This window comes from Sapajus apella, unplaced genomic scaffold (genome assembly GCF_009761245.1).
Source record: "Sapajus apella isolate SASKATOON/1434 unplaced genomic scaffold, GSC_monkey_1.0 scaffold4, whole genome shotgun sequence".
Lineage (NCBI taxonomy): Eukaryota > Metazoa > Chordata > Mammalia > Primates > Cebidae > Sapajus > Sapajus apella.
Genome location: NW_022436944.1, coordinates 50,217,034 through 50,232,872, shown reverse-complemented (window position 1 = coordinate 50,232,872; position 15,839 = coordinate 50,217,034).

Sequence of the window (15,839 nt, the reverse complement as noted above, 5' to 3'; positions counted from 1 at the left end):
ATATTTTTCCTTTTGTTGCTCTTAGACTTTCATGACTTAAAAAAGTTTCAGATGGACATTGGAAGGGGTGTAGGAAGGCTATCTGAAGAATCCAACCAAAAACCAGTACTGAGGCCTCAGACGCATGGCCCCAGGAGAGCCAATATGACTGCTCCTTAGCTATTCCAGGCATCCCAGCTTAGTCATCCCCGTTGTGGTCTGACAAAATGACTAATTCACAGAATTGTGAGTTTTAAAAAAGTGATTGTTGTTTTAACTGAGTAACTTTTGGGATAGAATGGATAATTTAAACAGGAAATTTGGTCAAGGATTAAAAATGCCCAACATGTTTCATTTGAGTTGCTGAAGAAAAGAAGGTATAAAATGGGACAGGAGCACTATTTGAAGATACATTGTCAAAACAATGATGTAAACCATCAGACACGGATTTAAAAATTGTTGCGACTCCAAGATGATAAATGAAAAATAAGACATAGAGAGGCACATTATTGTAAAACTGCTAAGTACAAAGGCAAAAATAGTTTCTTAGAAGCAGACAGAAAACAAAGGCATGCTACCTACAAAGAAACAAGAATAACATTGATCTCTGTCTTTCCAACCAAAATGATGGAAGCCACAAAATTACAGAATGGCATCTTGAGATAAAAACCCTATCAATCTAGAATCCTATATAAAATGAAAATACCCTTTAAAAATTAAGATAAAATAAAGTCATTTTTAGATAAAAACTAAGACTGATTCACTAGCAGGCTCACAACAAAAAACTTATCAAAAAAGCCTCTCAAGAAGAATAGCATAACCCCAGATAGAAGGGCAGACATCAAAAAGGGTGAATATTTTGAAAAATTTAAATATCTATTTTTTTTTAAGAGTCAAGTTCTGATCTATTACCCAGGCTAGAGTTCAGTGGCACAATGATAGCTCACTCATCCTCAAATTGCTGAGCTCAAGCAATTCTCCTGCCTCAGCCTCCTGAGTCGCTGGGACTATAGGTGCACGCCACTACACATGGCTATTTTTTTTTTGTTTGTTTTATAATTTTTGTAGAGATGGGGTCTGACTATGTTGCCCAGGCTAATCTTGAACTCCTGGTCTCAAGCATCCCTCCCACTGTGGCCTCCCAAAACACTAGGGAAAAGTCTGTTGACTGTATATTAAGCAGTAATAATATTGCCTTTTGGTGTTTAAAATAAATGTAGAATTAAATTATAAGAAAATAATAGTACAAAAGGTGAGAGGAGAATAAATGAGAATTAAAGTGATACAAAGTTTTGAACTGTCTAGAAAAGGAAAATAGTACCAATTTATATAGACTCTGATAAGGCAAAGATACATATAATTTCTAATACCACCAGAATGTTGATAGGGAAATTTATACTAAACATACTATTGAAGGAGGGAAATTAAATAATATAATTTATTTGATTATTCTGGTGGAAGGCAAGAAAGAAGACATAATAGAAAGCAGATGAAACAAAATATTACAAGGTATTATGGTAGATTTGAGCCCAAATATGTTAGAAGCTACTAGAAAAAATACTGCAATTTAAAAACAAAGATTGTGAACTGATTCAAAATCAAAACTCAGTTATATGCTGGGTTTTATGTAAACATAAATTTAAAAGCTTTGGAAAATGTTTAAGTGCATCTAGCAAATGGAGACATATTTATTCAGGAAAATCTAAAACTTATTAAGAACAGTGAGAATAGGCGGCATTTGAACTAAAGATACGCTACCTTTCCCTGCTCTCCAGCTGAGCATGACAGAGCTCTGCTCTGCCAAATGGAGTGTCAGCCAAGAACACAGGGCTTGCATTCCTCCCAGCTCCCAGTAAAAGGCATATCTTCTCAGAAAGGACAGGCTGCCAGCATTTCTCATTACCACTCCCAGATCCATGTTGCAAAAGCTCTATTCCAAGTAAGAGCAGTTGAAAATTCTGGGGCTCCCTTCTTCCATCTACTCATACTCACAGGGCAGAAGCTCTACTGTTACTGGGTAATCATATTGAGCCTTATTGGTAGAAGACAGGATTTTGTACATAGAATAACCTAAGGAAACAATTAGAATTAGTGAAAGAGCTCAGTAATATTCAAGATGTAAGGTAAATATGCAAAACCAATTGTGTCTCTCTATACTAGAAATTAACAATCTGAAAAATTAAGGATACAATTCTATTTACAAGAGCTTCAAAAGCTGTAAATATTTAGAAATGAAATTAACAGAAGAAGTACAAAACTTGTACTCTGAAAACTGCAAAACATTGAAAGAAATTTGAGAAGACTTAAATATTAAAATCTATGTTGATGGGTTAGAAGATTTATTGTAGATAGTGATACTCTTCAAATTGATCTGCACAATTAATGCTATACCAATCGAAATTACAGGTAGCTGACTTTTTTCAGAAATGATAACTTGATTCTAAAATTCACATAGAGTGCAAGAGAACCAGGACAGCCAAAGCAAGCTTTATAAAAAAAGAACAAAATAGGATAAACCATTCCTGATTGTAGAACCTACTTCAAAGCTGCAAAAATAATAACAATGTTGTATTAGAATTTGGATATACATATAGATCAATGTAAAAGAATGGAAAGGACAAAAATAAATCCTGACATTTGCTGTCAACTAATTTTTTTTGACAAAGTTTCAACACAATTTAATAGGGAAAAAAAGTTTTTTCACTAAGTACTGACACATAACTGGATATCCATGAGTAAAGAATGAAATTGGATGCCTGCCTTATGCTGTATACAAAAATTAACTTCAAATAAATTATAGACCTAAATGTAAGAGCTAAATTTAAAATCTCATGGAAGGCATAAAAATCTCCTGACTTTTAATGTTGGCATCAAATTAGAATTCTTTAAAACAATGCAGACTAAACAAAAGACGTCTGCGAACTCGATTTACTCATTTTGTAAACTCTATAGTGTCAGCATACAAACTAGAATTGTAGAGTTGGAAGCAAACATTACCATCTCCAATATTAAGCCACTTCAGATAACTGCCAACGCTCATCCCTGATACCCCTCATTATTCTTAGAAAGCTTCATGCATTTTTCTTCTTTGACTACATCACTAAATGTCACGTGTGCTTATAAAGAATGTGTATTGTGCAAACGTTAACTCTTAGGTTCTACATATGGAAATTCAGCCAACTTTGTGTTTAAATTGTTCCCTTATTGATCTTTTATTGACTTGTTTTATCAAACCCTGAGAGTAATGTATGAAAATATCCAACTAGGGCATTGAACTTTTAGTTCTATCAACTCTTGGTTTGTGTAATTTGAGGCCATGCTATCACACGCATACACTGTTAGCATTATGATGTCTTGCTGTGGCGTTGAAACTTTTATTGTTAAGAACAAGACTCTCTTAAAAGCTTCATGCTTATTCACATTGGCTAGCTTTTCAGACGGTTTTCACTTTAGTAATATCCTACCTCCTTCTCTGGTTGTCACAGCTGTCCGTCAGACTTGTCCAGTGTCACCGCAGCTTGTCCTGCCGTTTTTGCTACCATTCCCTCGGGGGCATGAACGGTCCCCTTACCTATGCTTTTATGTTCATACTTCTATTAGACATCACATATCACATTGCACTTGTTTTTCCATCTCTTTTATTATTTGGTTTATGAACTGCTTGAGAGCATTTAAAAGAGAAATACAGTTAGTTTTCTTTTTTTGCAGTATTTTCATGATGCAAAATAAGTCACTGTATATAAAACAAAGACACAATAAATATTTGGTAGCAATGTTGTTCTATTAAATACAGGATATTAGAACCAATACTAGCTTGTCTGGGGAGCCACTTTACTTCCATCAGTAAAATTCTTGGCAGTGAGGGAAGACATACCTATCTAATTCATCCGAGTCACAGATGTAAAAAACTACCTTGGAAATCCCAATGAAAACAGCCTCTGTTTTTCTGAAATGTAAGCAAGATGGAACTATAGATTCCATTTACTGGCACAGCATGGAGGACACACAGTAAATAAGGTAGACAAATGTCCTGGCCTTTTGAACTTACATATTGCTAAAGGAAGACAGTAAATAAATAGCTAAATTATTAAACAAGCACCATGATTTTAGATTGTGGAAAGTACAAAGAAGGAAATCAAACGTATAATGAGATTGAGGGTAATAGTGTGGTGCATACATAGGGAGGTCATGGAAAACCTCTGAGGTTTTTTTTTTTTTTTTTTTGACAGTCTCACTCTGTCACCAGGTGCTAGGCTGGAGTGCAGTGGCGCGCGACCTTAGCTCGCCACAACCTCCGCCTCCCGGGTTCAAGCAATTCTCCTGCCTCAGTCTCCCGAGTAGCTGGGACTACAGGCGCGCACCACCATGCGCAGCTAATTTTTTTGTATTTTTAGTAGAGATGGAGTTTCATCATGTTGGCCAGGATGGTCTTGACCTCTTGACCTCGTAATCCACTCGCCTTGGCCTCCCAAAGTGCTGGGATTACAGATGTGAGCCACCGCGCCCGGACAACCTCTGAGATTTTTGAGCTGAGGTAAGAAGTAGTCACCCCATGGAAATGTGGAGACAGAATTATGAGTGGGGGACACAACAGTGTGGTTGGTCCACAATAAGTGGAAACAAGCTTGGCTATTGCAAAAAAAGAAGTGAGGTCAGTGCAGGGGGCCAGTGAGCAACAGGGAGAGTAATGTGAGCTGAATTGGGATAAGTAAGGTGAATCCATGTCTTGCTGGGGAAGGACAGATTGTGCTCTATGTGCAGCAGAGGCCTTTGGAGGGAATGATATCACCTGACTTCTGCCTTGATAAGGCCACGGGTTACTGAATGGAGAACAAGTGGCAGGGAAAACAAGGATGGAAGTTCAAAGATCATCACGAGCCTACTGCTGTAGTTATGCTGAGAAATGATGATTGGACATGGTGAAGACAAGCGGGTGGAGAGTTTGGGGGGCTAGATGGATAGATTAAACTGGAAGATTATGAAAATGCAGTTGAGAGAGAGGGAAATGTTTTCAAGGTTTTGGACTTGAACCATCAAGTCGAGGGAGGGCTGTGCCATTATGAGATAGAGAAAGCTATGATGTGTGGAGTAGGCAGGGAGGGGACACTGACAGCTTGTTTAGCTGTTAATTATGGTATGACAATGCCTAATACCACGCCAGGGTAGAGTTCAAGTACCCCTGTGACATCAAGAGCGTGGATGAATGAGAGAGAGAGAACGGGGCAAAGACCGGCCCCTGGGACCCTCTGACATCTCCAGTACAAAAGAGAAGGGCCAAACAGGAGATTTAGAGGGAACAGTCAGTAGTGTAAGAGGAAACTCAGGCAAGTGTAAGTGTACAGAAGCTTAGCGAAGACAATATTAAAGGAAGAGAGAAAAATTACAGTATACTGTAGTCTTATATGAGTGACTGCTATATACAATGGAAAAAGAAGTTCCTAGACTTTTAACATTCACTCTGTGTCCTACTCTAGGACCAGCCTTTTCTTTCAATGCATCATACCACCCTGTCCTTTCTTCAGGATATTGTAGTCACAATGGTTTTTTTCCAGTTTCTTGAGTAAGCCAAGTTCATTCCCATCACTATGCGTTTGCCCTGGCTGTTCCCTCTCCTCGATGTTTCCTTTCCAGCTCTTCACTCAGATCCTTCTCACTGTCCAAGTCTCTCCTTAAATTCTACCTCCTCACGTTGGCCTTCCAGGTCTCCCTCCCTGAAGCAGACCCTTCTCCAGGCTCTCTGTCATCTCAGTCTGTTTTATTACTTCTCAGGACTTCTTATTACCAGAAATTATACTATTCATTTATTTGTTTCAGTATTTAGTTTCTCCGTCCCTCAATGAGAACATAAGATCTGGGAGAGCAGAAGTATTTCTGATCTTTTTCACTGCTGACCCTAGCATTAGTAAGGTGTCTGTACTGGTTGAAAAGGTAAATAAATAAGAGAGAGAAGGCTAATTAAATTAGAAATACCTAATTTGATGGTAACATTTATTAGAACACAGTGGTATATTCCTTTTTGTAGTCTTGCACTATTAGCTTACTAGGGCTGCCATAACAAAATACCACAGGCTGGGTAACTTAACAGAAATTTATTTCTCACAGTTCTGGGGGCTAAAAGTTCAATTTCAAGGTGGTGACAAGTTTGGTTTCTCCAGAGGTCTCTCTCTTTGGCTTGCAGATGGTGGCCTTCTCACTGTGTCCTGACGTAGCCTTTCTCTGGACTCGCACAGGCCTGGTGTCTCTCTCCCTTCTTAAAAGGACATCAGACATAATGAAGCATTATCCCACCCTTGTGACTTCATTTAGCCTTAATGATCTCTTTAAATGCCATCTCTACAAATATTGGGGGTTGGGGTTTCAAAATATGGATTTGAGGTGGACATGATTAAGTCCATAACAGCTGCATTTTTTCTCTGTCATGTCCATTCTCTCATTGAATGAGCCTGTGACTCAATTCCATAGTGAGATAGAATGCCATTTGTATTCTACTTAAATTAGGATCTTTGGGAGTTTAAAAAGAGGGTGATAGAATGCTTATTTAGTTAGATACTAATGACTTCTCAAAGAATCTATGCCAAATCTAGACAACAAGAAAGGTAGCATATTCTTTTCTTTCTATATCAGAAACACTTTGATTTTTTTTTTTTTTTTTTTTTTTTTTTTTTTTTGAGACAGAGTTTTCACTCTTGTTACCCAGGCTGGAGTGCAATGGCGTGATCTCGGCTCACTTCAACTTCCACCTCCTGGGTTCAAGCAATTCTCCTGCCTCAGCCTCCTGAGTAGCTGAGATTATAGGCATGCGCCACCATGCCCAGCTAATTTTTTGTAGTTTTAGTAGAGACGGGGTTTCACCATGTTGACCAGGATGGTCTCGATCTCTTGACCTCATGATCCACCCGCCTCAGTCTCCCAAAGTGCTGGGATTACAGGCGTGAGCCACCGCACCCGGCCCACTTTGATATTTTAATCCTCCACTCCAGAACATTGGCTTGCTTTCCTCCAGATGTGAAAATTCAAGCAAAAAATTGTTATTAAAGACCTCGTTATTTCTCTTCAAATAGCACACAAGACCTGAACTATAGTTTAATTATCTAAAGAGATCATGTTGTAAGTAATGATTGGCTAATACCTTGCTCACTTAGAAAAATAAATCATATTGGTGTATTTAATTCTGTTGAGTAGTGAACAGTGACTTCTTTTTTATTAATGGTTTCACACTAAGCATTTTCATTTTGATCTCTAAACTAATGAAGTTTAGGTATAATTAGAACAATCCTAACTTTTCAACTTAGATAACTCTCTTGACTTGCTTATGTCTTCATTATTTTGTCTGGAAAATTACATGAAACAAAAGTATAACATTAAAAAAAGACATTGCAAGTTTTCCAGAAACTTCCAGATAAAAACAGAAATAATGCATTTTCCTTTTGCTACTATGCAAAGATACTATTCAAGAGATGTTCCTGGCATTGCCTGAAGCTATCTTTTACAAAATAATGCATATGGCCTCTGAGAGAACCTACAGTGTGCTGAATATGACAAACTATAAATGTCCACACTGGTTATAGAGTTTTAAAGCTGTATTTCAGTTTGATCTCCAGAGTGTATGTTACACCAAGTCTGGTTCTCATAAGATTTTTTTTTTCCTTACAAAAAAAGCATTGATATTAGTTTTGCAGAAGTTTTCTTATTAGACCGTTGAAAGAGGACAATTCTAGAAAGCAACAAAATCATGCTTCAGGCCCTGATGACACACCCACGTCCTTCCAATTTGGGGATCCTGGTTGTTCCTTGTGAAATACAGTTCATCTGGTGGTACTGGCTTGCCTGCTACAGTCTGACCTCAGTCACACTTGGAAGGCATCCTGGCCTAAAAAGACAATTTGTTTAAAAGGCTGGTTATATTCTAGCCCCTTAGAGTTGGTTTTCAGTTTGTTGTCGCACAGCTGAAGTCTCAATAGCTAGTTTTCCATAAAAAAGGTGGCAATTTCTTTACAAACAGGAGTGTCAGGAACACCAAGCAGTAGAAAGAATCAATCAAGTGTAACACGAATTCACACTTCAGCAGAACCTAAGCTGCCCCTTCAATTCCCAGATCCACCTGAACTGAATCCATTTTACCTCCAGGTTGGCCATGACTTGAAGCCCAAGTTTTTCAGCTGTTTTCATAGATGCCCTGCTTGAATGCATTGGGAATCACAAAGAGTTTAGAAGTTTGTTGCTCACCCGTTTCTCCTTTCCTTCCTAGGAACAACAGATTTTTCTTTTTTTTTTGCTTGTCATTTACGCCCTTACCATCTTATCAAAAACCAAAAGAACCATCAGAAATGGTATGGAGTATGGATGGGCTTATTAAATAATTTATTTCAAATTAATATAGTAGTCTCTCTTTCTTCTGATAAATAGAATTTTGACCTATCCTAGTACACATGTTTATTTCCTTCTGAGTTGTCTCACACTTCAGGATAGTGAAAACATCATGGGCTTTAGAATTAAATTAGGATTCAAATTGTAGGTTATTAACTTGGAAAAATTAGTTATCTTCTATAACTCTGTTTAATCCATGGTGAATGATACCTTAGCAAGATGAGGAATAAAGTTCCCAGAAAGAGATTGGTAGTTGCCTTCTCTTTTTCCTTTTTTATACTATGTACAGTACCTAGCACAGCTCCTGGGGCCTGGGGCACATCTACATTTTTTGTAAGTTGAAACCATTAGAAATGAACTTTGGAAGTGTAAATTCTTTATCCTGGAAGAACTTTACAGAACAGCATGATAATTCTCTTATTAAAAGGCAGTTAATTTGCATTTTATGTGAATATTTTAAGTGTTGCTTTCAAGAGATAGGTTTCTTTTGTCTTGTGCAGAGTGATAATTATATAATAGTTTGATGTTTCTCAACATACAGCAAAATGTTCATTTTCATCATCAGGCTGCAGAAAGTGAAATATTTTGAAAAGTTATCAGAGAAGAGTTATGAAACTAAAGGAAAACCAGGCAGGAGTTAGAGAATTGTTGCTGATGGTGGGGAGAAACTGGGGTAATGGTTAGAGGCATCACAGTAGGGTTATTTTGGGATGCATGGGAAATAAAATATCTGCCTCATCTTACTCTTCTGCTGTGCACATATTCTCTCTAGAGATGCATAGCCTCTCTGAAGTTGAACTCCACACTGGAGTAATTTCTATAGTTAGCCCCTTCCTGTCTTAATGTCTAAAAGCTTAGAGTGCTCCCTATTGTAAAATCCAATAAAAATGAAGTGCTTACTTTCCATACTAAAAATTCCTAACTACATTTCTCTTAATGAGTTTAATGAGTGTTGATTCAATTTACAGACAGATATTTTTCAATGGCCCCCAAGCCTAGAAAGCCACTAGAGGAAAATACACTTATCCAGGTGGTAAAATGTAAATGCATCTCTTCAACCCACCTGTTTTCCTTTAATCTTAGGTTGTTTGTCTCATATCGTTCTTCCCACAAGAAATGAAAATGGCTGGTGCGGTTGAGAGGAGCCAACCAAATTGTAACATTTCAACGTTTAAATCTCACCTGAGTCACTTAGAAAATAAATTCAAACTTTGTTTTCCCTGTTTGGCATTAGATTCCACAATCGCCTCCCCGGTATATGCCAAACCTATTTTGCTTCTCCATATTTGAAAAGTTCTGACCTCTTTTTGGCTAGGAAAAGGCAATGTAGAATATTATGTATGTCGTAATTTTTCTTTTTGTAAGCTTTTCACACTCTGGCCTCAAGGTTGTTTTTTAAGATCTTTAAAATTTTTTCCTCTGGTGCCAAGAGCTTCAAAGCTCAAAAGGTGACAGTGAGAAAAAGGAAAATGGTGGTGAGAATAAAAACAGCACTGGCCGGGCGCGGTGGCTCACGCCTGTAATCCCAGCACTTTGGGAGGCCGAGGTGGGTGGATCACGAGGTCAAGAGATTGAGACCATCCTGGTCAACAAGGTGAAACCCCGTCTCTACTGAAAATACAAAAATTAGTTGGGCATGGTGGTGCGCACCTGTAGTCCCAGCTACTCCAAAGGCTGAGGCAGGAGAATTGCTTGAACCCAGGAGGCGGAGGTTGCGGTGAGCCGAGATCGTGCCACTGCACTCCAGCCTGGGTAAGAAGAGCAAAACTGTGTCTCAAAACAAAAACAAAACCAAAACCATGGCACTTACGGAATATCCTAAAGACATTTAGTTTCTCTGGCCCTGTCAATTCTAGTGTATTTTTTAATTGAGCAGACAATACTTTCAAACAAACCAGAGATCAATTTTCAGAGGACTTCTGATTTAATCTAAAATTTATGGGATACAGATCATACAGTCAGAAGAAAAGGAAAAGAACAATAAATAAAAATAAGAAGAGAAAAGAGAATGGGATGGCACCTACTTCCCTTTTCCCCCTTCAATTCTGTTGGAGCAACCATACAAGAAAGTCCTTTTCATACCATCTCAGGTGAGACAGTTTGAATTATTCTCATTTGACGCTATTTCCATTATATGAAGAAATGAAAGCTCAGAGAAGTTGAGCAATTTGCCCCAAATCACATGGTTATAAAGAGGTAGATAAATTTCAACCCAAGTCTGCTATTTCCATGACAACCTTCTTTGTCTTAGTCAGGATTAAGGACGGATAAAAAGATGAAGGAGAAAAAGAACTTTGAAAAAACAAAATTTCATCAGATAATTACTATATTTTAGTGACTTTAAAATTTTGTATGTATGTATAGGGTAAAAAAATTGAAAAATTCAGTGAAGTATAAAAATAACAGAAACAATCTGTAATCCAAATACCCCAAAATAATGACTGCTAATTTTTGGTATATTTGCTTGCAGCATTTAAAAAATTTTTTTTGGATGTTCAACTATTTGTTTATATACACATATTTATAAAACATTATAAATATCATCTACCATTTTTAAGTTAGGAGATAAACATTTTTCTGTCTGCACATAAGCTTCTATAAGGTGATTTTAAATAACAGAGTAATTCATTTCAATCAAAAACATTACATTGAATACATCCTATGTCCCAAGCACTATACTAGGAAATAGGTATTTACAATAATAAAAAGCAAAATGATATCCTTGTCCTTGGAAAGTTTACTCTTGGTGGGAGAAGGTAGTGTATTAATCCTTTCTCATGCTGCTAATAAATACATACTCAAGACTAGGTAATTTATAAAGAAAAGAGTTTTATTTGACTCACAGTTCAGCCTGGCTGGGGAGGCCACAGGAACTTATAATGATGACAGAAGGGGAAGCAAATACGCCCTCCTTCACATGGTGGCAGGAAGGAGAAGAGCCAAGCAAAAGGGATAAAGCCCCTTATAAAACATCAGATCTTGTGAGAACTCACTATCATGAGAACAGCATGAGGGTAACCACGCCTGTGATTAAATTACCTCCACAGGATCCCTTCCATGACCTGTAGGGATTATGAGAACTACAATTCAAGATGAAATTTAGGTGATGACACAGCCACACCATGTCATTCCACTTCTATTCCCTCCCAAATCCCATGTCCTCACATTGCAAAAAACAGTCATGTCCTTCCAACAGTCCCCCAAAGTCTTAAATCATTCTAGCATTAACTCAAAAGTCAAAGACCAAAGTCTCACCTGAGAAAAGGCAAGTCCTTTCTGTCTATGAGCCTATAAAATCAAAACAAGTTAGTTACTTCCTACATACAATGGGGATACAGGCATTGGGTAAATACATATGCTCCAAATGGGAGAAATTGGTCAAAATAAAGGGGCTACCAGCCCCATGAAAGTCCAAAATCTAATAGGGCAGCCATTAAAACCTTAAAGTTCCAAAATGATCTCCTTTGATTCTATGTCTTGATCTAGGGCATGCTGATGCAACAGGTGGGCTCCCATGGCCTTGGACAGCTCTGACTCTGTGGCTTTGCAGGGTACCAGCCCCCTCACAGCTGTTTTCATAAGCTAGCATTGAATGTCTGCAGCTTTTTCAGGTCCATAGTGCAAGCTGTCAGTGGATCTACCATTCTGAGCTCTGAAGGATGGTGGCCCTCTTCTCACAGCTCCACTAGGCAGTGCCCCAGTGGGGACTCTGTGAAGGGCCAGATTTCCCTTCCACACTGTCCTAGCAGTGGTTCTCCATGAATGCTCCACCCCTGCAACAAACTTCTGCCTGAACATTCAGGCATTTACATACATAGTATGTAATCTAGGTGTAATTCTTGACTTTTGGGTATCTGCAGGCTTAATACCACATGGAAGCTGCCAAGGCTTGAGGCTTGCCCCCTCTGAAGCCACAGCCTGAGCTGTTCCTTGTCCCCCTTAAGCCATGGTTGGAGTGACTAGGATCCAGGGTACCATGTTCCTAGGCTGCACACAGCTGGGGGACCCTTGGCCTGGTCCATGAAACCATTTTTTCCTCCTAGGCCTTTGGGCCTGTGATGGGAGGGGCTACTATGCAGGCCTCTGACATGCCGTGGAGACATTTTCCCCATGTTCTTGGTGATTAACAGTCAGCTCCTTGTTACTTATGCAAATGTATGCAGAGGCTTGAATTTCTCTTCAGAAAATGGATTTTTCTTTTCTATTGCATTGTTAGGCTGCAAATTTTCCAGTTATGCTGTACTTCCTCTTAAATGCTTTGCCACTTAGAAATTACTTCCACCAATATACTAAATCATCTCTCTCAAATTCAAAGTTCCACAGATCTCTAGGGCAGAGGCAAAATGCCACCAGTCTCTTTGCTAAAGCATAACAAGAGTCACTTTTGCTTCAGTTTCCAACAAGTCCCTTATCTCCATTTGAGTCCACCTCAGCCTAGACTTCATTGTTCATATCACTGTCAGCATTTTGGTCAAAGCCATTCAACAAGTCTCTAGAAAGTTCCAAACTTTCCCCACATCTTCCTGTCTTCCGAGCCCTCCAAGTCTCTAGAAAGTTCCAAACTTCTCACATTCTCCTGTCTTCTTCTGGGCCCTCCCAATGGTTCCAACCTCTGCCTGTTATGCAGTTCCAAAGTCAGTTTTACTTTGGGGTATCTTTACAGCAGTGCTCCACTCTCAGTGGTACCAATTTACTGTATTAGTCTGTTCTCATGCTAGTAACAAAGACATACCTGAAACTGGGTAATTTATGAAGAAAAAAGGTTTAATTGACTCACAGTTCAGCATGGCTGGGGAGGCTTCAGGAAACTTACAATCATGGTGTAAGGAGAAGCAAGTATGTCCTTCTTCACATGGCAGCAGGAAGCAGAAGTGCTGAGCAAAAAGGGAAAAAGCCCCTTTTAAAACCATCAGATCTTGTAAGAACTCACTCACTATTACAAGAACAGCATGAGGGTATCCACCTCCATGATACAATTATCTCCCACCTGGTCCCTCCCATGACGTGGGGATTATGGGAACTACAATTCAAAATGAAATTTGTGTGGGAACACAGCCAAACCATATCGGGTATATAATAAAAAATGAACAAGTAGTCAAACAAATATAGGATTTGATCTACAAAGTATTATGAATAAAATCTGTGGATTTAGTACACAATTACTCTAAGTTAGATAGGAAAGTCAGAGTATGTGTATTTGAGAATATGGCATTAGAGTTGAGAAACAAAGAACGAGAAGAAAGTTAAAGGCTTAAACAAATAAGAAATTTCATTCCAAGCAAAAAAAGGACGCTCCAGACAAGGAGTTCAGCAGATAAAGTGACTTGAGGTGGTTTTGCTATGTTAAGGGACAGAGGATTAGAAGGTCTGTGCTGCTGAAATATTTGTGGAGGGAGGAGAGAATGATAAGAGATGAACTAAGAGATGTTATCCAGGAGGAGGTCATGCAGAGTTTTGGGGGCCATTGCAGAAGTTGGATTTCATTCTAAGTACAACTGAGAAACTACCAATGATGGCTAGGTGAGGATAAGTGATTTGATTAAGGTATAATAGGCATGAAATTCCCAGTTGCAGACTCAGGAACATAAAAATGTAACTTATTTCTTAACCCATATTAATTTCTAAGTTTTAGCTTCAAGCTTGCCCAGCAGTAGACAATCAAATCTATCCAACTTCAAGTTTCTCTCAGTGCAATCCAGTGATTTTTTTTCACTAACTCCAAGAGTATAATTTAATCATAGTCTGTCCTTCACCTCTTTTTTTATTCAGAAAAGGGGGTTGTGAACAGTATTATGTTGGGAGGTGTGTATGTGTTCAATTTGAGTATGTGATGATGGTGGTAGTGTTGGATTATTTCTTCTTTGCTGGCTTTTACTGCTGATATAACTGATAGAACTTCAGGCACATTTCCTATCAATGTGAATAACTGGGAATTGTCTAGTTGCCTTGTGGTAGATGCTGGTCATCAATTTTCACCCTGTTGAGATGACTGGTCCCATTAGACCTCCAGTCCCCAGGTCCATGCACATTTGTGATATGAGCAGTCAAACATAGTTCACCAAGCTGGTACTTCTCTCAGACTCTCTGTGGCCTTCTCTTTGGTATAGAAAATGATCATTGGGGAGCTGCAATGGCTCAGGCCTGTTGGCCTGGCACATAAGAAAGTGAAGCTAGGCATTCAAAATAAAAACAAGACAATGATCAGTGGCTCTCCTCTGCTTTTGTGAGTCCTCTGGGATATGAATTTACTCTCTAACTTTCATCAGTCTCCCAAAATTATACTTCTTAAAAGTTTATCTTCCAGGATTCCAGTTACCTGGAGTTCCAGCTCATAGAGCCACAAATTCACTCTATTCTGAGATTACAAAATTTAAAGAAAGATTTCCACCAGACATAGGCTAGAGACAGAGGTGACTAGAGGTTGGAGGAATCCTCCTATCCACACAACATATGACCATGTCTATTTCTTTTTTGTTGTCTTTCCAAAATTATTTTCTCTTCTCTGCTTTTGTCTTCTCTAGAATGTGGGGATGTGGCAGTACGATGGCAGGGACTAAGCTCAGAAGCGTGAGTGTGGCATTTTTGACATCACTGTGGACCTACACATGACACTGAGTACACATTCCATACAGCTACGAAATGAGGAGGGCAACGAGTGTGCTGTGGGTGGGAGGCAGCATGATCAGCAACATTTTGAGGCATTATCCTGCTATGGACATTTTGACAAATTTATCAGGGCTGCCCCACAGCTCATCCTTATATCCAGCTCTTACTCCACATTTGGGCAGGTTCTGGGTTTTCTTAGGCATACCCTCCTATTACTCCTTAGGGAGCGTTTGCTTTGCTTGCTGGGATTTGCTAAGTTGTTACCCTTCCTGTAGTCTAATCTCACATTTAGTTAAAGTTCTGGGCATGTGGTAGCACATTTTCCTTGTTTTCCATACTAATACATTTATTTTTTATTTATAAATATATTTTAACCATTTCAGTTATAATTTGAATTTAAATACCTTCTCTTTGATTGCCATTTTATTATTTGCTTTGTTTTAAAATACTTACCTTTTTAATCCACCTGGAATGCATTTTAGTGCTTTGTATGAGGCATCAAATTTTGATTTTTTTTCCCCAAAGAGTTAACCAATGGTTCAATTAATATTTATTGATTAAAAGATTACCTTTTAAAGTCCTATTTTTTTAAATAAAAAGTGTGTTTTCTGGGATTTCAATTACTTTCCTTTGATGTGCTTATTTGGACTTCACTACCACGGCATGAATGATCAGGGCTGCCCCACAGCTCATCAAGGTCTAAGAAAATAGACCTTTTGCTGTCTATTTTCAAATTTGATTGAGAAATTTTTAATGCTCCTTGTATAATCAAAGCATTATTGGTATCAACCCTATATTTTTCCAGGTAAATTTTATAATCAATTAGCCAGAATTTAAGAAAGCAAATACCTTGAGTTTCTTTTTTAAATTGGCTTTTATATTAAATT